Raw genomic sequence first — 16608 nt, forward strand, 5'->3', positions numbered from 1 at the left:
AACCCCTCCGCTGAAATCACAGAGGTCATTGAGTTCCTGTATTCCAGGTTGTGTCGATATATAAATAAGCATTAGCAATTGGCCTGACCGCATTGTCCTTTCCAAAGTCTGTTCATGCTTTCAGCTTTATTAGTGAACTGACTTGAGGAGGCTTGCCAGAAGCGTTATTTCACATCTATATTTCAGAAGGCAATTGATAAAACTACCCTATATTTCTTGACGCCAGCAGTTATTAATCATGTCTTTGTTTATTGTAACCATTACAGCCAATTCCTATCAAAGAACATTTAACACGAAAATACGTTACGATAAAGTGGTACCACTTAAGCCTTAAGTAATAATAAATTACCCTTCACAGAAGGCTATTTTTTGACAACCTAGAGAATTATATAATTCCCAGGGAGAAGGAAAGGATGGTTAGTTAAAGCAGTGACATAATTCTATGACATCTGCAAGAAAACACAAAAAGAAGTTGTTTCAACTTAAACCAAAATTTTGATAGAACAAGACCACTGCAGTTTATAGTTCTTGAGCACGTACTGAGTTGGTCAGGATGGGAGAGAGAAATATTTAAAGAAAAAGTCAGAAGGATAGGACTCTAGAACTGGAATTCTGCATGCTCACATGTTTTATAGAAGCCCAGCCAGCTCAACAGCACAGCCTAGAAATAAACGGTTTGCAAAACAGGTGGTGCTTAAGGTAGTGTAAGTGATGTATGTTTTCCCTTTTTTGTCTTGGTTCAAGCTTAGAATTATCTTTAACAAGTAAGTTACAGACATCAAATAATTCTAGAGTCCTTATTTACAGAGTAAGTGCTGAATTATATAAAGTTAATGTACAGTTTGTACCAACTAAGTAAACTTATGTGTTACTGCAAGTGACAAAGGCCAGAAGTTCCTATGCACAATGTATCAAAATGCTACAATAAAAAAATACCACTGAGAATTAAATACCAGTTACAGACAGGGAACATGAGTACGTGAAGGTAAACTTCAAAAATAAAGTCAGCATTGAGTAGTTCTAAGTGGGGAACAGCCTAAGGATCATGTAGTAGGTGTTTCAAATTGGTTATGCAAAACTTGCAGAAACTGAAGTTTGAATTACATACCAAGGTAGTAGCAGGACAGAAGTGACTGCAGGCATCCTTACGTGGGTGATTCTGTGACCATTGCATGATGCTGTTTCCCAGTCTGTACAGTGATGAACATTACACCCTAATATACAGGCATAATAAGCATGTGCTTACAGCTGCATACACACACACACACACGTATATATTAGTCCTGGTACTTGGAGCGTGCATTGCAAGTACATCTCCTGCTGGAACTATAGCTTTTCCATCTGAGCTATGAGGAAGGCTCAAAGCTTTGGGAAATACCCGTTATGAGATTTGTTTTCATACCCAATTCTTTTCTGTATAATGTGTCCCTTTTGACTAATGGACTATGGCTTTTAGCACCGGGTGACTGTTGGCCCTTATCTTGGATGAAGTGCAGTACAGAGATATGAAACAGGTTCAATAAGCTTTGGCTGAGGAATTTCCTCCCCACATCCTTTTCTCCCTGCCATAAACATATGAACTGAATTAAAAGACTGGGCCATAGAGAATAGAAGTGAAAGAGACAAGATGGTATTTTTGAAGAACAAACCCAAGTGCAAGGAAGCTAAGGAATGATGAGGCAACTCCAGGCACAGAGCAATTTCCCTTGATCTCTCCTAAGACATAGGTGATAGAAGCAATGTCTGAATAACTGAAATAACACAGTAAACAAAGAAAAAGCGGACACTGGCATATAGACATGCTAGAAACACATCACAGCTTCCATTTTTTAGGAAACTAATTTTCCTAATAATTTTCCTAAGCTATCTAGGAACTAAATCCTGTGCCAGAAGGCCAAATTGTTATTTACAGTAAAAAATGTCCAAGTCCATGCCTAAATACATCTCTCTTATAAACAGTTGCATATGGGTTCGTGCAGGTGAGAATCAGAATAATAAAAAAAAAAAAAAAAAAAAAAAGAAAAAAGAGTAATGAGTAACCCAAATGGGAAGGAACAGATAAGTTACATAACTGCAGTCCATGCAGTTTATGCATACATAACCAAGCATTAGACAACATCTGTTTGCAAAGAGCTTGCTACAGATTAGATATTCTCAAGCAGTGAGATTCCAAACAAATTGCCACAGTGCTTATGTGCCCCTTGGCTTACAGGACTTGGGTTGCTTGGTAAATGCCATCAGATACTCACCTACCTTTCAGGTCTTAATAACCCTTCAGAAGAAAGCTGGTTGCGGCAGGTTGTTTTGTAACTTGGTTGTCAGTGATCATTCCTCTCCTCTAACATACCCACTGACCTTGACTCTGTCCCCTGTTCGCATCACCTGATTCTTGGTTTTCTCCTGTGTTTGTCCCTGTTGACGTCTCTTTGATCACTCACCAACCTTCCAGATAGCTCCTAACATTGCTGTTTGTTCCTATCAGTTCTGCCTGGTGAATGGCAAAAAGCACAACCCGGTTAGCAGGGCCTAGCACTGTTTTATAGGCAGTTTGACAGAGCAGAAACTGAGAAACCTATGTGGCTTTTTCCTTCTGTTCATTATGGCATGGCCTTGAGCCACGGATTTACACAGCAAGTGTCTCTAATTTGCTTCTAAACTTGCACAATCTCCAGCTAAATTCCTACTGCCAAGCTAGTGAAGGCCAGGCTCCACTCACTGCCTGTCCATGAGAGGAAGCGGTAAAGCATGGCCATAGTCAAACTCCTTCTCAGAATATGGGTGCCTCATGAGCTGCGTGTTGGGGGCAGCCCTGGTACGTGGAACCCCCGAGCTGTGTCCCGACACTGTCAAGACTCGAACAGGCTAAGCCGGGGAGCACAGAGCTGGACAGCACAGATGTCTGTGAGAGTCCTCACCACACACATCCTTAGGCCTTGCTCAGATTAACTGGGCAGATGAACTGCTGGTTGCCTGCTGGCCTCTGCTGCGTGCTGCCAGGCCCTGTTCCTCCCCCACCCTCCAAGTACCTATTACTGTAAGGTTAGAACTGATTTCTGTGATTCACAAACCCATTTATCAATTCGTGCCTCCCAGCAGTCCCAGCATGTTCAGAGCTGTCTTGAAGACTTGTTTTCATGTGAGAGGTGTTTGTAGACAACAAGTCAGCCTTTCCAAAATGCACTGCAGCTGGCTTGCTGATAATGATAAGTCAGAGCTTCCACTCACACTCTGCCTCGTTCCAGGAAGTTCACAGCCCTGTTTTCCCCTTCTGCTCTGCAGAGTTGGTTGGTAGCAAGAATACCGTCCCTGCCATCCCTGTCCCACACCAACTCCACATGCTGTCCATGCCAAGGTTTGGGGGCTCACATCTGCTCCTTAACTTGCATTGCTCCTCCAAGCCAGCTCCAGCTGAACATGAGCAGCTCTTCCCGTTTCATTTTCAAGTCAACCACAGCACACTACTCTTAGAAGAGAGAGTTAACCATATCAACCTTGTTGGTAACAATACCAGTATGGGATACCCAGAGACATCTGCTCTAGTGAAAATAACCTAAAGCTTCTACATACTCCACAATTTGTCATATTTATTTAATCAGAAGTCTTTCCCCTAGATTTATTTATTTATTTTAATATTTACTGTGTCTGGTCCCAAACAATAATAAATTGAATGTTAAAACCACAACCAACCTCCATAAGCACCAGTAGGTCAGTATTTAGAAGTTTATGTACGGACCTGAAAAGCTTCAATAATACAGAGACATGAATCCAAATATTCCATGGCCTAAATGAACTCTGGCCAAGTTCTTCAGATACCCATCTCAGACTAACGGATTCAGGACTGCTCACTGATACACATTACAAGCACGTACATGTCCTTCGAGAGACTGAAACCCACAGCAGAAGTGGCAGCCAGGCAGATACCCATGGCAAGTGCAGACACCACCTCAGAGGGCCCAGAGGTGGTCTGGCAGCAGCACTGCTGTGCAGCCCATTTCTCAGCTCTCCTAAGGCAAGCTCTTTTGCCAGGCACAGCAAATACAACCTCTGTGCTTTTCCATCAGCAAAGGAAATAAAAACATCATTTTCATACCTGACATATCCAGAAGTATGCAGGAGGCCCCTGGTGCTCAGATACTGAGGAAGAGCATTGTGACAGACTCGGCGGCTCTCTGATATTGATGCTGATATCAGAGACAGAAAACAACTTGTACAGCATTTTGAGTAATAAGCTATCTACACAGCTTTCTAGGTAAGTTTTATTATCCTGTGTGCTAATCCAGTTAGCTAGGGGAAGAAATAATATATATATATATACACACATACATATATATATCTCAAGCTCAGTTTATGATTATCACAACTCTCCCCTACATCATGCCTATTTGTACCTTGTACCCCAGTATCATTACCCCATGATCACCTAGATTCTCTTGCAATGCATTAAGTGCTTAACAATGGTATATTCATAAAATAAAATCCCTCATTGAAGGAAAGTAGTTTTTATATTCATAACTCTGCCTATAAATAATAAAAATAAAAGTCACAAATTTGCCAGGCACTCGATTACACCACCACCACCCCAACACACACACACACGGCTGGAAGCAGAGCTTTGGAGGCCTCGTGCTGCTTTGTGTGGCTGCTGTACATAACTCCAGAAGTGTTTGGAGGGCTGAAGATGGGATGCCAAATTTAACAAAGGTCCCTACTGCATATATGTAAAGACAAAAATCAGTTCTTCCACTGAAACCAGTAAAAGGCTTTTCTTGAAGCATTTAAAAGATTGTGTGACTGTTAACGATACTACAAACTGAACTTCTCTGTCCTAGGAGTAAGACGTCTTTTGAAGATGATATACAGTATCAATGCTTCTTCACTGATGATTAATCTAAAGCTTCAGCATTTATCTCAGTCTTGATCCCCTCCACACACAAAGCCATCCCGCCAGAATTTGGTAATTTGAGTTGAGGCTCACTGAAGCAGGGAGGGGGGAAGTCCTGAGAGTCCTCAATGTCTTCCACAGTCTCCATTACTGCTCCATCCAGAAAGAGAAGAGTAGTTCTCTGGGTTTTTACTGCTGTTCACTGATAAATGCTGTGACTTCATTGCAATGGCAGAAGTCCACATGTAGCACCAGTCAAGACAAAGCAGTTTAGAGATGATTCATCAGGGTAGTTGCTTGCATGGGCTATCCCAGGCACTATCAGCAAGTTATCTCAGCAGCAAAGATCAAGTAGAGGTTTACTGTCTCTTCTCAGCCCACTGCTCTGGACAAAGGTTCAGCCGGCAGTAGTACTTAGACCTGCTGGACCTAATAAGCCGTGCCAGGTCTCTGATGTTGGCTGGTAATGCTGCAGGGAGCAGCGCAGGGTTTGAGCACACATTTGTCTGTAGTCAGACCAGGGTGCGACTGGACTGTGATCTGGAGCTCTTACCCTGGGAATGTTCCATACAAGTGGCCTTGCCACAGCTCTTGTGTCACCAGCACCAGCCTATATCTCAATCACTTGGGCTAGTTCATGCTTATAAGCATTTGCTGGTACAGGTAAATGAAATTAATGAGGTACATTATCTGTCTTGCAATATAGCTTTATTTTTATCTCCATCAGAATAAGGACATTGCATCATCCTTGCAGCATCCTGTAAGACTTTAAAGAACATGTCCTCAGGATTTGGGTTTTGTGCCTAATTCTAATAAATTAAATTGTTCCTTTGGACTTTTGACTTCCAGGTCTAACATCTTGCACAGTCAGCAGGACAGTTTCAGCCAGCAAAAGGGTTACTGCTGTAGGACTGGACTTTATGTCACTTTGTAAATAAAGTAGAATGGTCCAAAGCAGTTCCCCTCACCACAGAAAGAAACATCACATAACTGTACATGTGTTTTGAAACAGAAAACATAATCCATTAGATTTGACTAAACACGAGTCCTTAGGGGAATCTTTTTGCTATCCAGGCATTATGGGAGAAAAGCCCAGAGTCCTTGGCAAGTGTGAGTAGTCAGGAGTTAGATCCCAAATATGCAATTTGGATGCCCAACTTTATTTAAAGAAAACATATATATTTTTAACAGTTCAATGAAGATAATAGGTAGTCAGTTTCAACAGTTAAGAATAATTAAATCCTCAGTCTAAGCCTTTTCCTGCCTTATAAGTTGGAATTTAGACACCTAATTTTTGTTGGTCTGCAATTATAAGCCCATGAACATATTTGAAATACCTTTTTTTTCCTCCCCAATTTTCTGCAGCATTCTTTAAGACTCATCTAAGAAACAGAGGAACTCAAAGATATTTGTGGTACATCTTTTTGACTAACTTTGATTACAGCTTCTGTGTACTGTAAAAACTCAACATTTTGTGTAGCTGCTCCAGTGCCTAGGATGCATGTGAACTTGCTATTCTACTGACACCACTTATTTTATTTAAAAAAATAAAAAAGGGAGGGGGATACTTAATATAATGATACAGCTGTGTGGTTATGCTACTGTCTTTGTAAAAAGAAATAGAAAAATGTATACAGCATTTTTTATTATAAAAACAGCTTTTTGAGTGGAGAACACACTACAGATGAAGTATCATTCCACAGCCTCTTATTCCAAGGAGGTTCATGCCTACATCTGTCACTTCACAGAGATATGCCCTGCCTCTACAAATTATGAGATGCCAGACAGGTGACAGTCCTGACAACATCACCTACTGTACTGAGAGCACTCAACTCCTGCATGGCCCCAACAGGATGCCTCCCCATCCCTTTTACTGGTGGTGCCCAACCTGGGATGTAGGCACCTAATGCTCCTTCCAGAAGGATAGGAAAAAAGCATCCACCACCCACCCATTACACCAATAGCTCCTGTGTCAGCAGTCTAGATTCAATTTTTTGTTTTTCTTCTTAGAGGTTTTGAGCCAGCCCCATACTAGCCCAGCCTAGGAGCAAGCCCCTGAAGCAGCACAACCATCTCACACCATCCTGGAGGAGACAATCCATGCACACAGCAGTATATGGGCTATAGGGCTTCCAGCTCTGTTATGACTGGTGCTACAAGGGGCTGTTCTTCTAGTAGCTTGCTCCTTTCCACTGTCCTCCACCTGATCTTGGAAAAAAATAAAATCAAAGATCTACACAGCAAACAGAAGCTCAGTTACACTCTCTGAGCCACAGCTCTAACTCAGCACTAAACCTGTCTCCTACCCAATGATATCTCCACAGGTCACCTCCACACAGAGGTGGCATAATCTGGAGACAAGATCTTTACTCCCAGACACTTAGAATCATAGAACTGTTCAGGTTGGAAAAGCCCTCCAAGATCATCTGGTCCAACCACCCCCTACCACCAATATCACCCACTAAACTATGCCCCTAAGCACCATGCCCTTACCACTGCCTCTCCTGACCACTGCATCCCATCTTGCTCATCACCCAGCCATTGCACACAGTTCACATCTCTGTGCTTTCACATGCCAGATTTCTAAAGGGGTTTTCTTGTCCGTCTCCAGACAAAACTCCCAGCACCTCATTTACTGCAACATTCTTTTAGACAAGTTGTCCACATTGTGTAGTGATAGCTAGCAATGTTTAGCCACAATTAACATCTCTTTATATGCACAACAAAACATATGAGCTTCCTTCACAATCTTTTTCCTCTTCATTTAAAGTACAGAAATCCAACCCACAGCTCCTACGTCATTATAGTAGCAATGAGCAACAAGTACATGCAGATATCTACTGCTTTACTTCCTCACTACCCCACTCCAGGAGAGAACAAAGTCTTAACTAAAATTTATCCTCACATCCAGTACTCAACTATCAAGGATTTCAGACTTGGATTGTACAGGACACCTTCACAGGAATTAACTCACAAACATGGAAGGGAAATAAATACTTAGTGTTCATGCAATAAATATTGAGAAAAAGACCTTCACCAGTTAATTTTTTCAGAACACCACTGATGCACCCAAGCAGAATTATTCTCACCTTCTACACAATCTCCTCTAGTTCAAGGACACAGCTCACTCCTGAGCTAGTAAAATAGATTCAGACAAATTGACTGTTGCTTAAACCTCCACCCCCACCCCTAAACTCTTACTTCTTCATTAAATTACTAAGCAGCCACAGACTCAGATTATATATCTCCAAAGCCAATTTACCTACCACAAGCCAGCCTTCTGAAGCTTAAATAGATAGCAGTTTCTGATTCATACCCTTAAGCCAGAAGCTGACTTCTAATTCAGAGATTTTTCTTCTTATTCAGTCACTTTTCAGCTGTTTTCAATCACACCCTTTTGCTTTAAAGTATTGCCAGGTGTGCACCAGGAGCTGATAGAGCTAGCTCAGATAATCCGTCTCTATAGAGTTTAAAGATATAAAGCTGAAAGGCTACTTGAAGCTTTTAAGGGGAAAAAAAAAAAAAAAAAAAGGAAAAGGAGAAAAAAAAAAAGGAGAAAAAAAAAACAACAGCCCATCTTGAGTGATGTTTATTTGTAACACTTTATGCGTTAGACAACATTTTAAGCATTCATTTATTATTTTTCATTTCCACATTGAATGGTTTGGTTGGGAAGGGATCTTACAGACCATCCAGTTCCTACCCCTGCCGTGGGCAGGGACACCTCCAACCAGACCAGATTGTCCAAAGCCATTCAGCTTGGCCTTGAGCACCTCCAGGGGTGTAACATCCTAACATCCACAGATTCTCTGGGCAACCTGTGCCAGTGTCTCACCACCTTAACAGTGAAGAATTTCTTCCTTATATCTCATCTAAACCTACCTTCTTTTAGCTTAAAGGTAAAAGCCCCTTATCTATCACCACATGTGCTTGTAAAAAGTCCCTCTCCAACTTTCTTGTAGAGCCCCAATTTCATTTGTTTATTTTGCATGTCTGGAAATATAAGTGGATATTTAGAAAACAATTGCACTTATGATATCCTACACAGCACCAGTTATCCTACCAGTCATTCACGGACCCAAGAAATGCCTGTCCTGGAGAACATACATTCAGGCATATGTGCACTTAGAAAACTCTGTCCCATAGAGACCATCGTCAGTGCTCATTCCTGAGGCAATGCCCCCAGTCAAGGTGAAGCAATTTTAAATTCTTCTGGCATTTGCATCTGGGAGGATTGCCAGGACACTAACAGATGGTGTTGAAACATCCCTTCCTTCTGCTCAGAAGAGAGGCCCATCAGCAGCACTGGGACACTTTCCATTAACTGTAGGCTGCCTTGTTGTACATACACCAAAGGGATTTTACTGCCCAGTCTCACTTGTAATCTTCTTAAAGTTTTGCAATAATGCTAAATTTGATGTGAAAGCACTAAGTGTTCACTCTCTAGTGAGGAAAAAGGCATTCCACAAAACTGGTCTAACATTTCTTTGGGACCAAATCAAACCGAACTGAAATTAATCTACCCTCAGCTTTAATCTGCTTTGACCTTCTCCTCTTGTGCTGATTGATGACTCTGGAGAGGAAATTCTTTCCTGCAAAGCAAATACCACCACTGTAAAATACAGTAGCTTCCTTGTGTACCGCGTGATTTTCATGTCACTGACAGAGATCCCTTCCTCAGTCTGTGTGCACTTAACTCTTCTCCATGGCACTGCTACAGATGGGAGCAGGATCTGTTCCAGTATAACTGAGGTAAGTGGGAATCTGTCTTGCAGGCAGCACTTTTGCCAGTAATTACTTTTTATGATGACTGATGAAGCATTTGGGTATAACACCAGCTTTTAGAAAAATGTCAAGAGAGAGGAGAATCCAGCCAGGCCAGGCCCAGGAACCAGGGTATACTCAGTGCCCGACACCCGCACCGTACAAGGTGAACCCTGGCTGCTTGCTCCTACTGCATCTCCTTGTTCCTCACTATACCTGACCTGGGTGTTGTACAATAGCCAGCCTTCCTCTCACACCTCTCACCATATTTCAGCAGTTATTTATTTCCCAAAGTGCTCTGTCTGGCCTAATAGCCACCTGAAGCCTGAGGCTTAACAATTGCTACTGATACCCACTCCCCCCTCTTTATATTTTCTTCTACTTCTATAACCAGTACCCTTTCTTCCTGTGGGGAAGCACATCATGACCCTAAGCTGTCGATCAGGTTTGCCATCCAGAAAACAAACCCTGCAGGCACCCGGGGTAGCTACCTAGCCACCACTCAATCCCACAGCACTGAGTTTTACTTCCCAGGCCAACCCCAACAAAATGGGTGCAGCTATACCAACATGCAGTGCTGGCAGCCAGCACACCCACACCCCTCTGTGTGTGTGTATGTACCCTAGGAGAAATGGCTAGGCTATCACCCTACACAAGGAGAAAGGTCTCCTTCATCTTCTTCAAGGTGAAGCCCTGTTGATGAGGTACCCCTGAACGCTTACAGTTGTTTTCCCTCCTCGTGGGCCTCAGTGAATGCAATGGGCCCACTTTATTGAGGGCTTTGTTGAGATTGTGAATGCATGGGTGTCAGTCTCCTACCTGATTAGGAGGTATGGGCTCCATCACATCCATGACCATGAGGTGTCTGGGGACTGCCAGCTCCATGAACCTGGGCGTAGGATGCCTCACTAAGCGCTCACTACGTGTTTTGTTTTAATCCAGAGAAGCAGAATGGGTTCCTTTCCCTGCACCTCAAACTAATGTTGAAATTGCTGACGATGAATCCAAAGTGATCTCTGCCTGCTGTGATGCACACGCAGTCATTCAACCACCTGGTCCAACCTGTCACCCAGCCCCAGCGTTAATTTCACCTCATCTGCCCCCAGAAGTCAGCTGTGTTTCAGAGCTGTGTTACCCCAAGCCCCACTGCTGCTCTGTGGTTCCTCAGCCCCCAGCATCCCAGGCTTGCAATGGGGGAGAAAGGTAGAAAAGGTAGAAAAAAATTGAAATACCACTCCCTGTCCCTATATTTCCCAAGCTGGGTGAACATCACCTAGGGATTTCCTTGTTTCAGCGCCATTGTCATGCCTGAAGGGAGGGGAGAAGAGCACAGAGGACTGCAGGCAGAGATGGGATCCCACCTGAGCCACAGTGAGATGCTTATTTTTTTCCTGTTTCCTTCCCCTTTTCCATTTCTTAGAGAGATGTCACCAATGAGGGAGGTAAGGATTCGCACAGCCTGGCCCAAGAAGGCAACCAGGCTAAGCAGGACAAACGCAGACCTCATAACTTTCTTTCATCTTCCTCCATGAGAACCTCTGACCTGAGCCTGAGCTGGGGCCAGGCTGCCTTGCCAGGCCACGCAGTTTGGAAATGTCTGAGAGCAGGACAACCACCACACTGCCGTGCCATGGACTGAGCTGCGTAGCTCTGTCCTGCACCTCAGATGGCTCAGCTGGAGACGGAGACACTGAAATCACTTCAGAAAGACCACAGCAGGAGAACATCTGGCGAGAGCTGGCCCTGCTAGGTTCACACTCAGTGAAGAGCACTGTGACCATCAGCAGACATTTATTGATAGGCACATCTGAAAACATCTTCTCAGGCGATGTAACAGCTGGGAGCAACAAGCAAGAGCAGATATTGTATGTTTATATTATACAGCAACAGCAGAGCTGGCTCCCTGCTGGTAATCATTTGAGATCCAGTGCCTGAGGCCATTGCATTAGTCAGTTAAAATAGGGCTTAATGCTACCCTAGTTTACACGTGCACAAACTTTCCTAATGTCAATTACGGTTGCACGTTGCATAACCAAGGGCAGCACTTGGTCTGTAAGTTGTTTGCATGCCCTGTAATTTATACTTTTTGTACTGTGAAAAAAAAAATAATAATACAACAATCAGCTGAGCTGTTGGTTGCAAAACATCTTCTCCTGTAATTACCCTGATTGTTTATGTCACGGTAATGTGTCCTTAGACGTTGAACAGTGTAAAAAGATTGATACACCCCAAAAGTGTAAATGGCAATTAGGAAATTTCAACAGGTGCTGAGTAAGATGGAATGTTTGTGACATTTTAATGCTAGCCTTCACTCTGTTCCTCTCTTGTTGAAATACGGAGATGTCAGTTGTTGGGGGAGATCTGTTTGGGGGCAGTTCGGTGAAAATCAGTATATGTTCGGTATGCCAATACTGTTCTTTCATACCAACTATGGGTTTCCTTTGTAGTAAAATTGTAATGGACTAAGATCTACAGAATATTCACTATAAAAATATCACAAGCAGGTTTACACTTAGAGTGTCATGCTTTGACATGTACCAACACCAGGAATGGCCATTAGCTAGAGGAAGAAAAATCTGACTGCAAATAAATCATGGCATGGAAGCACAGCCTGTGGAAATTGTGCAGTTGCAGTATGGCCTGGCATTTCCATGTATGTGTATCAAGTATATCCTCCATGAAATAGCTTGTGAATAGTGGCTTTTTGCTTGGTAGTATTCATTTTTAATCTTTGGCTGACAGGATCAGATCCTTTGCTATTGTCAAGCTACTGTCAGTGGTATCACACCAGGTTGCATGCACAGTCTGCTGTAAATTAGTGAGTAACCTTTCCCAACAGCATGGCCAGGGCTGTTTTGGGGATCTGATGGGATGCCCACCACTTCAAGGTAAGCTGAAGAAAGAAATGACGAATTCAACCTGCATTTCTGATTAATGGGAATCCATCATAGTGGTAGTTAAGTGCAGTGGTATCAAGAGAGTTTGAATCTGGGGGAACTGGACGAGAAGCTTTGGCAGAGGGTTAGCAAAACCAGAAGCACCAGAAGGAGCCGTGACCATCATGCCTAAGTCATAAGCAGAGAGGAAGACGACTGATCCCAGTCACAGGATCAGGAGCAACCTGGCAATTAGCTGAAGCATTATTTTGAATGTTTTAAAGTCTTCTGGCCAGTGCAGTACTTCAGCACAAATCTGTTGTTAAATAAGGATAGGCGTCGCTGAACTTTGCCCTAGGTAGCTCTGCAGTCTGTTTGGAAACTGGGAGATGGATGGCACAACCTGTGCATGTTTCCTGGACGTGCTTTGATTCCTGATGGACAGTGAGTCACGGAGGCTGATGGCACACGGAATTGCAGTATTTCTGCATGAGTGTCAGAAGACTTAAGTTTTAAATCACGGGCCTAGGGTGATTACTGCTTACATTTTAGAAGAAGACTGTTTATACTGTACTGCATAAATATTTATGTTATAAGAAATACTTCTGTTATCTTCATTTCACTAAAATATGGTACAGTTTGACATGGCAGTTGTTTTGGGGGCTGCTTCCTCCACTTCTGCTGAGCTTAGAGTTAGGAAACCTAATGACCTCTTAAAATAGTCTTTCAGGCATTTAAGGGCTACTTTTTCTTTCTCTCCATCCCTTTCATTTTAAGATCATATGCAATCAAAAAAAAAAAAAAAAAAAAAAAAGAGCAAGATGGCTATTTTTGCCTAGTCATAAGCCAGACATCACTCATGGCATGGGAAGCACTTTGGAAACACTCTGTGTGCCATCTTTCTTGTAGAAGGAAGAGAGAGTCTGAGCCTATCACAGTGAGACAGGCTGTTTGCATCTGGTTGTTACAAAAGCCAAGGCTCTGGCCTCCTGTGCTTACCTTCACTGAGGACAGACTGCAGAACCCTGCTGTAAGATATTTTGGCCTGCACAATTGCACTGAGCAATTATTTTTTTTTCTTCATATGAAAACCTTTATTGGAAACACAGCCCTCTGATGGGTTTCTTTAATGCCTGGGGCTAACCTCAGTTCCTTTATGTTGTACTATGTTGTTCTGCAATACATATGTAAACAGATAGTATGAAAAAAATCTTCATTTTTTAAAACTTCTCTTTATTTTTACATTTGATGCACGAGGACAGACAAGATGAGTATTCAGGACAAAGTATAAATCCATATACTGTCCTAAAAACAATAAAAGTGATAAAGTTTGAGAGTTTAGAAAAGTATTTTAGAAACAATGTATTTCCAAAATTCCTCATTACAGAAAATTCAAATCTTTTAGAAAAGTGGAGTTCAATATCCTTGTGCATTAAGCCATATGATGAAAGTATGTAGGTGTCTTCCATCCTTATTTTAAGAAATCTGTCTCTGCATTACAAACCATCTTTACGTAACCTATTGAAGGAGCCAACAGCCTCCATAATACGCAGTATACACAGTTACAAACAATTTTAAAAGTTATATTACAAAATATACAGTAGTTCCTTTTTACATTTTTATAGATAAACATTGCATAGTTATCAAATACGTAATATATAACACAATCACATGAGCCTCTTTCTGTATAACTTATGAAAAGTTCTGTACACTCAAATAATTATAAATAAAGTGTAAATATCTTTTGTTAAGAGCGGGGGGCAAATATACCAGGACATGTTGTGCTGCCAAGTGTTAATCAAAAGTCCTTGTTTGGAATCTGCCTAAAACAAAGGCACAATATGGCCTGAAATTCACCAGCAAGGAGAGAGTGAGAACTAGGTATATCATATGGGAAACGTTACAATGAGGAACATAAAGTACTGATATGTCCAACCATAATTTTTACACTGATTCTTTTACAAGAACTGCTTTTCCTCTAATGCTTTGCTGAAAGTTATCACTGTGCTTGATGGCTTTACTTCAAGATGCAAAATAAGGTGCACGTTAAGAAATGAGTAAGAGTAGATGAAAATGTTCCCTGTTTCAATGGGTGTTCAATGGATGTTTAAGATAACTTTGAAAGAATTATGGATAATTTTCTCATATTTTTTCTGTAGAAACAGAGCATGGGAAATGCACACTAGAATCTAAAGAAACGCAGATCATGAAAGCATCATGAACTGAGAAGAAAATGAAAACAATTATCGAAGATACCACAATTCCACTTTGAAAATGAGATGCTGAAAAAAATCTGTTTGAACTATATGAGGGAGAAGGTAAATACTTTTCCAAAAAATAGTTAGGTATAACTCTGCTCTCTGTTACTAAGCCTACAAAGAGCAGAAATACACCAAAATTAAATGCTTTTGGAAATTCACTCTGATTCTAAGCATTTTGTCACTGACTCACAATTGTAGCAACAGTTGGAATCTCAGTATGAATGTAATTTTCAAACATGTTTTAGGCAACTTAATTTGCCATTTCAAATGTCAGCTTAAAAAGGAAATTAAAAAAAATCCCCTTCTAAAATGTGTGTTTACCTGATAGCTGAATGCAGCCTACTAATCTTAGAGCTTTGCATAAAACAAACTGTTCAGAGGTAAGTGTGTTCTAGCAGCACGGAATGGCTACGCTAAACTAAAGGTCTTGTCAGCATTTCCATTACAAATGTAATCTCAACTCAGCCATATAAAGTAGCTTTAAATTATACTGCTTGGCCTACACCCAACCACATGATTTTTTTTCTTTTGGTGGTTGGACCTCAGATATTATCCTGTGCTCACTCATATCTAAGCTATTGAAGGCCAGCAGAAGTACTCAATGTGTCTTTGAAATGTTCTTTTTCTGACACTGAAATGATGCCTTTTGTCAGTCCATGATTCAGAGCAGTCTCATAAGCATTTAGTAGAACATCAGTAATGGTAAGATCTGTGCACAAGCAGCTTCACACCAAGTGCTACACTACCTATGGGTTGACTACACGTGGCAATGACTACACTACCTATGGATTGTGTTTGGGATATGCTGCATTCAATTGCCAGTAAAATTCACATTGTTTCCAGGGAGCACACAGGGATGGTGCAGAGTGAACACTCCTTTCTCACCATTAAGTGCTACTAGATGTCCCGCACTAGCCATAATCTTCTCTCTGGGTTCCCTCTTTTGTAGCCCTAAAGCTACTCTTGTCGCTCCACCGCTACCCTTAAAGGTCATTTTGTGGCTCAGCCAGACAGAGCCATAGTTGCACACAGGTCTCTTGGCATCAGCCCAGACTTGAGTGGCTCTCTCCACCCTTACACCAGCCACTTGTCCTCCCTCCTGAACCATTCCTCTAATTGTCAGGACAAGAGCTTGTGGGGTTACATGGTGAACAGGACTGGGGAGGACTATCTAGACAGAGGAATGGCCACGCAACCACATCCTGAGTCCATCAAGCTCTTTCATAGCCACCGTGTCTCCAAACCCAGTGCTTAACCTTCAGCAGGCAAAGGGATCAGCAATTACTTTTTGGCCTTTAGCTTGAGATGACAAAAGACAACAGCTCCCATCCCCAGTGTTAAAGGAGACAGAGGGCTCACAATGGGCCTATGCATACCCTTATGCCAGACCAGGACTCCCAGAGCTTCTGAGGGATGTCCCAGCATTTTACTTTCCTCCACACATGGACAATAGATTTAGTCTATATTGGGAATACTGTTTTCCATTTTGACCACTGCAGCCACTGCAATCAGGCCAATGAAAATGCTTGGATACTTTTTTTTGGTTGGTTCTTTTTTTTTTTTTTTATTTTTTTATTTTTATTTTTTTTTTATTTCCATAGCATTTGGGGTATCAAAGTAACTTCTGCTGAATAAGCCAGTGGGCCAGAAAGGCTGTTCTACAGGTGCCTTGGTTGGTTGGTTGTTTTTTAATTAAGTTTGAATTGATCGTATTCCTTTCATCCCTCTGTTCATGGGTCTACATCAGGATTTATTTTGTTTGCTACTGATAGTGTTGGATGAATGTACAACACAGTAGATCCTCTGTAAGCAAATCTGTCTTTAG

This window comes from Aythya fuligula, chromosome 4 (assembly GCF_009819795.1).
Source record: "Aythya fuligula isolate bAytFul2 chromosome 4, bAytFul2.pri, whole genome shotgun sequence".
Lineage (NCBI taxonomy): Eukaryota > Metazoa > Chordata > Aves > Anseriformes > Anatidae > Aythya > Aythya fuligula.